The following is a 10,460-nucleotide window of genomic DNA, read 5'->3' on the forward strand; positions in this document are numbered from 1 at the left end:
AATATCTAAATTTTATACAGGAATAATCATAAACAATTAAGACAATGAGTGAAGCATTTCTGTAATAGATTATTATTTATTCGTTTATATTTTTTCTAGAATTGTTAGTTTTATTATGTCGAATTCTAGTTCAGTCAATACATTGACATTCAAAAGAGAGAAAAAAGAGAAAAATGTAAATAAAAACAGTAGCTGGTATTGTACAGTTTGTGAAAATGACATGAAAAAAATTTGATTAGTGTTAAATCATCGTATATTTTTCATGGTGGTTTTTTAAAAGTGCAAAAATATTTTATTGTTCTTTTCCATTGATCAAGTGGATTTTACATTATTGTGTTTATTATCACTGTACATTTATCTTACATTGTTATCAAGGTTTTCTATAAATTTATTAGGAAAAAGGATATAATTGTATTTAACAAAATTTCATAGATATAAATAAAAAAATAATCGAGCTATGGTAAAAAAAGAACATAAAGGTCCAAGTTTCAAGGAAACACTGCCTTCTTGATCTCTAAATAGGGTTATTTTTTCTTATGTAGAGTTTCTAGTTGCCTTATTTTCGTTTTATATTACTATATTATTATCTTCGTTATTATCTGATGTAAATTATGTAAAATTTCTTACTTTCCATCACCACCTTGTTAAAATTTGATCTTTATAAGTACTTTGAAGCTACAAACTTCAAGGTGTTGGTATTTCATAATGTACCTTCGCTATTCGTGCTGAGGCTTTCTTCTAAAATGAACTACTGATGTTTCCAACCCACTTTGTATACCGCATAAGTGAGGTAACGTATTGTATCGGAATAATAACCAGGTCGTTAATAACTACACTGCTGCCTACTTAACTAAGTTATTTTGGGTCTTATGAATATCTATGATTCTGGGTAATTTTGGGTAGAAACTCCCGAACACACTTATCGACACGCGCCCTTTCAGTATGTATATTTATATTCACATAGACTCCTCACATCTTGATTACTACCCTAACCTGACTACCCTAAGCGTTAAAGTCATTTTTTTATAAACAGAGTTTTTGGTAAATCACTCTCTGACTTAAGAACTTTAACCCCTTCATTTAGGTTCTCATTATTCTGTCAGTATTTTTGCAGTAGTTAACAACATTTTGGGAATTTTTTGAATGATATTTTTCTGTTGGATATATCTGGTTTTATCTCATATTTGAAGCAGTGTTGCAATAATCTGAAAATGGATTCAAAAAAATATAAATATCTAAACCTAGTACTGTTAAAAATTAAAATCAATTAGATTTGAGCACGCCACGTCCCCAGATCTGCTTCACTAAAACGGAGTTTTTGCAACCGTGTCCCAACTTCCAGAAGCGGCAGATGTTGAAAAGTGCCACGGCATCCAAATCTAGTAAATTGGCAATATTATACTACAAATTGGAATGAAACTTTAGTACAGCAGATTGTCGATTGTCGCCTCTTAGACAGAAAGGTCACGTATCTAAAATTTCAAAGCAATTTAGAGTCTTGTAAAGCAGATTCAATAAATGGATAGGTTTTAATACTAGTTCAGGAATTCCTAATTGTTATCGATTTGATGGTTTAATTTAATACTAGGATATTTATTTATTTAAACTAAATTACCCAACAGGAGCAAATTCTAATTACGGGATAGTGAGAAGAAAGAAAAATATATAAATTCATTAACAAAAATACATGGTACATCAGTAAGCAAAAATGCATATAAGAAAGTTGTTCGCTATCTTAACATAAAATTAACTAAAACAAGAAAAACTGTGAGTTGATACAAATGAATATGTCCAGTATATCATGCATTCGCAGATCAATATACACATTTAGAATACCAATACATTTTCTACACACCTACATACATACATAGAATAATACAAAAAAATACAAACTAAGAAGCTCGGGCTAGGTACAAACAAATTTTTATATTATGTTTAACATTTGAATGAAATATATCTATACAAGTGTACAATAGATCATAATTTCTATACATCTTATAAAATGGAGAAGAATGTAATATATTTATTGTTGGCTATTTTTAAAAAAAACGTTTTAAACTATTTATTTGATTTCTGAAAGTTTTAGTTATGATAAAATTTATTCTATTGTAATACTCGTATATCGGGTACATCAAAGATATAATGAATTATTTTAAATAAGAAACTTACGGAATGCATATTACGATAAACAGGTAGAGCCTTCAAGACTAATAGTTTTGTGGAATACCGAAGTGACTAAAATAATTTGTGAATAAACTTATAGCTACGGTTTCTGCCGTTGCGTTTCTTAACTTATATGCTTCCGACTTCTGACCATCGAGTAAATCGGTATGTTACTGTCAAAATGTATTTAAGTATATCCACTATAAGGTGGTAAAGGTGAATATGTTCGAATCTGCCTTAAGGAATTTAAAATTTTCCAGTTTCTGGCTTGATATCTCTATAAATTTTAGAATTTTGAGTTTAAACAATGTTTTACCCGGATGGTCTGTATTCATTTTTGGTAAAAAATATTTGCTTTTATCGAGTTTCATTGTAGCTCACACGCCTGGATGTGAAATTGAGTGATTTTTTCGAAAACTATTTTTCTTAAGGACAATGGAACATATGGTCTGCAAGACGGTGTGGATGTATCACACCAAATCTTATCATTAGAAAAAGGAATGATTACTTCTTTTAGTATGAACTTAGAACTGTTCTCTTTGCTATTGGAAGTTATTGCTTTTAATTCTTTATCTTTCTTTTTTAAATGTTATAATGTCTAAGTCTGAAACTGATGAAATTTTATTATTATTTTCGATTCTTAATAGTGTCAGCTATTACGTTTTCTTTCCCGGTTACATGATAAATATTTGTAGTAATATTATCTAATTGTCGATTTTGGCGCGGAGATTTTTCTGATCTTACTTTAAGAGCAGTTATTAGCGGTTTATGATCTGTGGATATTCTAAATTCTCTAGCTTCTAAAAAACATTGAAAGTGTTTAATTGACGCGAATATAGATACAGAGTATTGTTATCTATATTCGCGTCAAAATTTTAAAAGGATACATTTCCTTATATTATCTACAATTGGAGGAATTACAAGCTTTACAAAATTTCTATTTTTAGTATACAGGGTGTTTGGAAAAGTTGGTAAAAAATTTAAGGGGGTGAAAGTAGAGCCAAAAATAGTAAAAAAAGTTTCTATATAATTTTTCGATTTTTTTTTGTTCCTTTGAATTATTATCAAGCAAATATTATTTTTTAATGAAAATCTTTTTTGAAGAAAAAATGTCTAATTTTTTTTCGAATTCTGCGAAGTTTAGTCAGAAATAATTATTTTATTAAATAATGTATGGCTCAGAACAGAAACTTTTTTTTTAACATTTTCATATAGTAGGCATCTTTCATGGTGACAGTTTCATTGTACTTTCGCGTGCTATCATATAAACTCTTACGTTTCTTTATCTTCATAGTTGTGCTTGATTTTACATTTCATTCGATTTTTTTACAACCATGAATCATGATGAGCAGACGCTCTTCTTACACACGCAGTAGGATTAAGTTAAAAAATCCTAAATTTACTTCGTCTAAATCATGCCTGCGCCTCATTGGACGGCTCTTGATTCTATCGTTCTTGCATGAATTTTCCCAAGCAATCTTAAAGAAGGTTGCCTTCTCTCAGGGAATACTCTTTTTGAGCTGCCAGACTATTTCCATCATAGAAAACATAAATAAAATGCATATCAGCATTTTCAAGGTTAGTAAAAGCATGATGGTTCATGGTTGTAAAAAAATCGAATAAAATGCAAAGTCAAGCACAAAGATTACAANTTCTTCTCTCAGGGAATACTCTTTTTGAGCTGCCAGACTATTTCCATCATAGAAAACATAAATAAAATGCATATCAGCATTTTCAAGGTTAGTAAAAGCATGATGGTTCATGGTTGTAAAAAAATCGAATAAAATGCAAAGTCAAGCACAAAGATTACAACTAAGAAAATAAAGAAACGTTAGAATTTAAATCTTAGCACGCGAAAGTGACAATCATTAGTTACCATTACAATGAAACTGTCACCATGAAAGATGCCTACTATGAGAAAATGTTAAAAAAAGTTACTGTTCTGAGCCGTACATTATTATTTAAAAATAATTATTTTTGACTAAACTACGCAGAATTCGAAAAAAGTTGAGACATTTTTTTCTAGTTCATTAAAAAATATTTGCTTGATAATTTAAAAGAATAAAACAAATTCTAAAAATTTCTGTTAAGGGTAGTTCGAAAACTGTCCTTATTTATAACTGATTTTGATGAAACTTATAATAGTTAAAGACCCTTATAGTATGATTATTACCTACAATTTTCATTCTTATCTTAAGCAGAAGGAAAGTTATTTTAAAACATATCCAAAGGATAAAACCCCTTTGGAGGTCCATATTGTAGTAACGGTACTCCGAAGGATCAATGTGTATAGGAACTTTTTTTACTATTTTTGGCTCTACTTTCATCCCCTTAAATTTTTTACCAACTTTTCCAAACACCTTGTATATCTGACAATTATTTATTTACATAACAACAACCAAATGTTCTTTTTTCATCATCTTTCTTGATTTTCAAAATATTATATTGTTGTTAAGGGATGATAGTAAATGGACCACGAGAAGGTATAGTTGTGCTTAGATGTTCAATGGAGACCAATTAATAATTTGACAATTCGTTACATAACAGAACAAAATTGACCTTTCTATGATTATAACTTTTAACAGTAAGTATTATCCAAATTTTATTATCAATATTCTGTCGGAGTATATATATAATGATCTTCATCCACCACATGTAGTAATGGTTCCGATATTGAACAAGCAAGAGTACTAGATGGAGCCATTTGCGCTCCCGCGTACAATGTATTTCCTAGTCGTGACGATACGACGCAAAACAGCTGGTACCTTCGTCGGTTGTCTCACCTATGACCGGTCTGTGCCCGGTGGGTTAATCTGACGAACGATCCTAGCTGTTGCATTAGTGTTGCGAGTATAATTCAATGCCGGTAGGGGCATATCGCCCTCGGAGTAGTTGTTTCTCGCAACACTGACAATAAGAGTACTAGAATTTGACCACCATTATTAAACATGGTATACTGAGTTAAGGAAAAGAATGTAATGAGTTCCTGCAAGGAAGTATCTATCAACAGTTACGGGTCTTTTCTTATGGGTTAATGGTTAATGGTATTCAAGAACACTGTTCAACTTCATTCGATAAGATTTTTTAGAAAGAATTTTTTGAATCAGAGCTTTAAAATTGATCAAAATAATCACACGGTTTTGCCAGAGCTCGGCAGATTTTTGCTTTTTTCTATCGGAAAAGAACGTTGGTGCGAACTTATCGCGGCGGATCGAATCCGAGGATTTTCCTCCACGCTATTGTGACGGTTAAACAAACAACTCCGTCGTTAATCCCGGTGCATCTTGTCAATGAGATTGTCCCGAGAGTGAATGAAAATAAGGTCGGGCGATGGGCGCGAGGGGCGTCGGGGTCGTGGAGTGCATCGCGGCACGCCACCGCGGATGGTGTTGACCCGGACCCGGACCGGGATCCTGCGATGAGCGCGTCCGCGGAAGAAGCGTCGAAAGCGCGCGCAATATGCACCGATCGGCGTGGACCGCCAGTCTCGTTTCGCGGTTCGCGCGCGTATTGTTGTGATCTCACGTGGTCGAAACTGTCATATCGCCGGATACCCCGCTCCACCACGCCCCCGAGGCGCCCCGAGTCGCCCGCCGTCACTATTATTTCGTTAATTAACGCACCACCAAGTGGTATCGCGACGATCGCTGTTCGATACCGCTGGTCTGGTCCGCTATGGGTGTTCCCCCGTTGTTTTAGTTGTGAAGGTAGGAAAGCGAGTGGATCGCAAAGCGACGCACGTTTAGGTTAGAATACGTAGGGGTGTTTGAAGGGGTTGCGTTTTGGATGGAAAGTGAAAGTTTTATTGTTTCGCAGACGGAATATTCAGCCGCAAATAATAAATTTATGTTCTTGCGACAACTACAATTTAATCTTAATATTCTTCAAATATGCGCACACATCAGTGAAAAATTAAACAGAAACAACAAAAGAAAAGTATAAGCTAGGATTAAAATACTCTAATCGCTTAAATTAGGTAACTTCTTTATAAAATGTATATTTTTTTTACAATTTCATTAATCAACAGTAAGTACATGGTGTATTTAAATGGATTATAAATGCAATTGTGGTCAAAATATGATGATTGAGCCAAATATACTATACTGAAATACGTACTTTACTGAAAAACAACACAATTACGCAAATATTTCAAGAGAGGTTTGACGTAGATTAATAAAACTTGGACTGACAAACTAAGTAAAGGTAAAAATGCACTTAATTTGTACACATTTATGGCGGAAATACTGAACCTTTACTAAAAATCCCAGAATTTCGACGTCATTGAATATTTTGGCCATACCAAAAATTCATTTGATTCGCAGATACAATTTAAACAAAATAGATCTTACTTAAATCGATGAATTTTTGGGAATTTTTGCTATACAGTTGAATAAATTGAAAATATCTGTTCGGTTCACAAAAAACATTTATTTTTTTGCATATGTTAAAATAAATATTACTGTAGCAATTTTTTATTATCTGGGGGATAGCAAGGGGCAAATTTCTACGCCGCTGAGTTTTTCCTTTAAGGATTACGTCGTTTTCAAAAATAATACATTTTTGCAATAAAAAAATTCCATTATACCTAAAATGAATAGTTCTACAATTATTTTTGATTTATTGATATGTACGATGTTTTTTTAGATTAAAAAAATATTAACTCAGAAATTACTTATTATACGAATAAAATGAAAGAGGTCTTTTTTCTTTGAAATACAGTCCAGTACAAATCAAACGAATCTTTAATATTTCCAAATTAATCAATGGCGTCGAAATTATTCAATTCTTTGATGGTGTCTCACAGTATCTTCATCACTGAAGCAACTAAGGTATATTTTGCCGAATTATCATATTTTAACCTCAAAGTTATCTGATAGTATTTATGCTCCTCCATTTAAATACACCCTGTTAGTGTAAATATATAGGTATGTATATGGATCATTAAAATAATAAGTGAAAATAAATATAGTTCAAATATTTTTCTTTATGGAATAGACGCTAATAACGCACATTTTTGGAATGTCAAAATCTGTCTTTTAAATTGTAAAGCCTACATCGACGATATCTTTTGGGTTACGATGACCGAAAAACTGTATTAGCAATTATTTTATTCGATATCTGATAACACATGATTTCAATTACAAAGAAAAATATGAATTACATTGAACATTAATTCAGAAAAATTAAATTAATAAACAAAATTGGAATAGAGTAAGTGATATATCAGTATTTTAACAAAAAAATAGTCACTGTGTGGGAGTAGAACAGTGTTTTTGTAATTCTAATTTTTAAAAAAATGCCTAGAACAATTTTCTAAAATGTAAAAAATCGTAGCAGAATTTGGATTTTCTAATAAGCACAAACTTGCAGTCTATATTTAAATAAATAATAATTAAATATTAATTTTCCTTTACTTCTTATTATGTTAATAACCTGTGCATATGTAAATCAAGACACCTTCTAGTATTGCAATTTCCTGATAGAAGTACTTTTGTTTTAAAAAATTTTAATTCAGTTAACTATATAAAATTTTTATTACTACTCTTATTTTGCTCTGTAAATTTTAAACTTCTGGATTTACCTGTTTATAGCAATAAAATCTAATTTTGTTTTCTTTAAATTTTTCATTCTCACGTTTGAAATTGATATTTTTCATAAAAATTGTACAATGTTCATATAATCACTGGTAGCCAAATACCTATTTATCTGAACAGATAAGTGTATTTGTTCCGAGATATAGAACAAAATTACTTGCAATTATTTTATTCAGCTTTTGAGTCTAACAATAGACAGTAATATTTGAAAAACAAAAAACTATTTAAAATGCCACACATTTTTTTTTATTATTACTCAAAAAAAACTCGTAAGTAAATAAAACGTGCATAAAATATTTATCTTCGAATATTTTATCAACTTCTAGATGTGAGTTCCTTGCTTATTTATTATTTTTCCCCACAATTCCTATTTACCACCCGTGGAAAAAATTAAATAAATCCTGACGCCAAGCATGTCTTTAACAGACAGACAGGGAACTATGCCACTAACAAATAACTGCAGACAATACTACACTTGTTTCTGGTCCCTTTCCAAAATTTCCCATTTTTATTTATCACTTAAAATAGTAACATACAAACGTTGTATGTTACGGTTGCCTTTATTCGTATACCTACCTATATTTCGCTTAAAAAATGAGTTCCACACAAAACATAAAAACGCTGTACATCTCCATCTACACATTTCGCTACCAACATTAATCATCTCCAGATGATGCTAACTAGAGCGAGAAGAAAAGTTAGCGTTTAGTATTTTATCGAAAACACATTTGTTTTTACGTAAAACTCTTGGCAAATATACATTTCAGGCAAACGGCGTACATAATTTTAACGTTTTCAGGAGCCACCGATGACAGTGTGTTTAAGTTATCTTAGTTATAAATTAGATAAGTTTCGATAGTTAAAAAGTATCGAACATCTAGAGACACAATATAAGCTGAAACTTTTAAGGAGGAGTATTGGAACAACGGATATATCGCAAGTTTGGCGAAACTAATATTTATAAGCTACTTATAGTTGTCAGTTACCTCAAATTGAGGAAAATCCATTTCATTACTATTATACTTGTTAATTTATAGCTTAAAAATGAGAAGTGAAGATAAGGGTGTCATTTACTCTTTACAAATGCTGTAAAGAATTCTTATACTATTACAAATTTGACATTAAAATGTTGTATATGCAAATCTGAATTTTTCGAAAACAGTTCAACAACGAGTGACTGAATCGTTTGAAGCCGACTTAATAAAACAGTACACTACATACTTATACAATACGTAACTGTATGTATAGATATTTTTTGTTACATTCATTACTTTTATTACATAACCATTTTTCTCTCTTATTAGTTCCTTCCTTGCCACCAAGGTACATAATATGTGTTCTTTATCCAACGTGAAAAGGACAAAGGGAGCTACTATCCTTGCGTCAATGGAATATTGCCTGGTTAAGCTTAAACCCCTTCATTGTCCTCACATCACCTTTTATCTTCATTCCTTACATCTGCGGTAGAATAGCGGGACAACAGGCGTTCACTTAGAATTCGGTTGGAATAAAAAATTATTTCGTTATGTAAGATGCTGTAATATATGCTTAGTTTATTGCTTACGTGCAATAGAATTTAGTAGTTCACTATTCGAATTGAATTTAGTAAAATCGGTTATTGCATTGTATTTTTGATCCAATAGATTGTTCAAGAAATTATCTCAATTCTCTGCATTTATGGCATCTCTTCACAGGTTCCAGTAAGTTTGGTAAATTTATTGGTCAGGATTGAGTTCAATAGCAAACCAGCACAAATAATTATGCAACCTTCATTTTATGAAGCTGTAGTTTCATCACTCAATATCTCTCTTTATCGCCGTCATGCATTTTTTAATTTGTTTATTTTTTATATGATGTTGGTTCGGACATTGTATAGCAGCCCTGATATTGTTCCAAATTCGACAATTAACTCCTTTTCCAGCAGTATTAAAAAATGCTGATCAAGACAGAATGAATCCAATGTGTTTTTTCTTTTCTTTATAGGCATCACTAAAGCGTAATTACTTCCTGATCAGTTATCAGAACTGAATCTGAATTTCATTATCAAAAGATATTTCAACTTGATTTATGGAACTCCTTAGCAACATGCAATCGATGTCTTAGCAACCAAACTAGATTTAGTTAAATCCTAATTAAACTTACTTTACCAATCCGGACGTAAGTACATTTGATGAGAACCGTTTAAAGTTTCAAATTCAGTTTCAAATATTAAATCCAGTTTAAAGTTTTAAATCGAATTTAAACTTTTAAATCCAGTTTAAAGTTTCAACGCTCAGTCGCTCAATTTTTAAACTTGCGAGAGAATAACAATAGTTTTCAAGCGTAATGAGAAAAATATTCGAGATATCCTAGCATACATCGAATATGGAATTCACTGTACAGTCTGAGATATACCTCCATTGTCTCGTTGCTATCGACTAGCGGCTCAGTACAGTCAAGAAGGCGGATACAAATTTTGGCAGGCTCTCTGGCGTTGGTAACAGCCACAATATCACCCCGACAAACAAACGAGCATGAGTAATTACCACAGTGGAATGCCTAAGAGTCTCCAGGAAGTGCTATCATTTGCACGCTAATTGTTGAACTCTATAATAAATCAAGTCCCCGGATCGATCGCTATCTGCATGAGCCAGACGTTATGGCACTGTTTATGTGCAAGTGGCAGAAACTGTATTGCAATAAAATATAGTCTGTGATGCGACA

Source organism: Anoplophora glabripennis, unplaced genomic scaffold (genome assembly GCF_000390285.2).
Source record: "Anoplophora glabripennis isolate ALB-LARVAE unplaced genomic scaffold, Agla_2.0 scaffold118, whole genome shotgun sequence".
Classification (NCBI taxonomy): Eukaryota; Metazoa; Arthropoda; class Insecta; order Coleoptera; family Cerambycidae; genus Anoplophora; species Anoplophora glabripennis.